Below are 2160 nucleotides of genomic sequence, written 5' to 3' on the forward strand. Positions count from 1 at the left end.
ATAATGCTTTCTACAACACTGTTCTATCATTAGGCCATGGTATTATTTCAATATGCACTTAGCATCATCAAATTAATTAAAGGTGCACCTTCATTAGTTTTTCAGTTTTGAAGCCATTATCTCACTTGGCTGTGGTTTCCATTGTAAAACAATCTTGGAGAATGCTGAAGCAGGATGTGCATGCCAGTGCACCTAACGCAGTCTAACCACTAATGGTCATTCAGTTCACAGGATTGAGGCCTGCAACACAGACAGAAAGGACATTGGTCCTCAGCATTGAGGATCAAAAGCAAACAGGGGGGTTGGGAATGCTCACCGGAACTTGCGCTGCTCGTCAGAGAAGGCCTTGAAGACCTTGGAAGTTGATAACAAGGGAGAGCTAGCATTGGAATGCAGAAAGCTGGCTGCACTTGGTTCAGTAGTTTGAAAACAACCAGAAGGGACTGCCCCTGTGCACAGTTCGAGGAGAAAAAATTCATCCCGAGGAAGACTTCTTACTTCATCCCTGAGACCCCGGCCCATGACCACCAGGAGGCACTACACGGGTGCAAGACTGGAGCAAACCTTCCAGAACTAATTATAATACAAAGCAGGGAAAAGTTATGAATATGTAGTAGGCGCTTATAACTATGCATGTATTTACACTATAAGTACCTGCTTGTTAAGTTATGTGGTGTGCAAGCTAGGAGGAGAACCTCCTTGCACCCCAGTGCTGGAAATAAACATATCTGCTTTATAACTCATTTTGGGTTATAGGGTTTGATTCCACAGACCAATTTGGCACCCCAGATGGGACACCCTCTCTGCCCGGCTGCAGGACCGGTTGGGAGTGGGACATTCTAAGGTGCGCCCCGGACTGCTTCTCCAGAGAATCTCCCATCCCTACCCGATTGCTGCGGGGGAGAGACGGCCCATCAGCAGGCAGACCAGGTATGTGATTTGGGGATACCTGCAGGGTAAAGAGGGGAAGAGTCTATAAGCCGTGTATGGGACGCCTCATGCAGTGACGAGGGGTAGTATAGCTTACCAAGACCCTGTGAGTCATAAGGCGGGGGATATAAATCCTCCCCCTCGCACGTGGTGAGGGAGCAATACTGCCCACCCCTGGGAACTGGGAATTGGTGATTTGGGCCCAAAGAGGTGCTCCCTGCTGGGATAGCAGAGCACGGGGAAGAATATAGTCCTGAGATCCCGTAAGATGCGCTTTGCGCAGGGTGAGAAGCTATACTACTATGGTGGATTGAGTACTCCTTGCTGGGGTAGCAGGAAAGCCATGTGGGATACCTATCATCTTCTGCATCTGTTGCAAATCTTCAGTACTGGTACCTGTATATTTTAACATCATTTAGAGCCTATTTTAAGTTCAAGCGCTTGTGTGGGAGTGTATGGTAGCCTGATTGGGACGCATGATTAAGTGCTGAGCGAGTGTGGAGTTCCAATCTGCAATTCTGTTCTATTCTGAGGGAAAACAGCCAGAGACGAACGAAGCAAGAGTTCACTGTTATATGTTGGGTGTTTTGTGTCATAAGTGTACTCTGTGAATTGTTTGATTTATAATAAAGTACCAGCGGAACTGAGAGGGATAGCTTACTGGGGGACATTATTCCTCCATAGACAGGGGGGCCAGAGATGGACGAAATGCTCAAAACTCTTGAAAGACTTGCAAATTGTTTAGAAGCCCTGCTTGTCTTGGTTAATCCTAGGAATTCACCTACGAAACCTTTCAATTCCAAACATCCATTGAGCCGGCAGATAGGTATATTTACCTCAGACCTTTGGAATGGAAGGCTGCAAAGGGTGAAATTTTAAAATACCTAGCACAGAAGAAGGAAAAAAATAAAGGGAGAAAAACGGGAGAAGCATCTGAGAGTGCCCCTCTCTTTCCCCCTTCCTGGAATGCGAGTTAGGCTTATCTGTTGAAGCAATTTCATTGCTGCGTGAGAGTTAATCCTCCCGCTCCCAGAATGTGAGTTAAGTGTTTTGTGTGAGAGAAAGAATAAATTGAAAGTGTAAAAGCAAAAAGCTTTGTGTGGACAGGGGGGCCAGAATTCTGCAGGCTGTGGGAATAGATCAGGTTTCGGTGTTCAGACTACCATAAGGTTTAATTGTGCTATTCAGCTAGGTTGGATCACTCTATTGTCCTGAGTGTTTATAATCTGT

Source organism: Cuculus canorus, chromosome W, assembly GCF_017976375.1.
Source record: "Cuculus canorus isolate bCucCan1 chromosome W, bCucCan1.pri, whole genome shotgun sequence".
Lineage (NCBI taxonomy): Eukaryota > Metazoa > Chordata > Aves > Cuculiformes > Cuculidae > Cuculus > Cuculus canorus.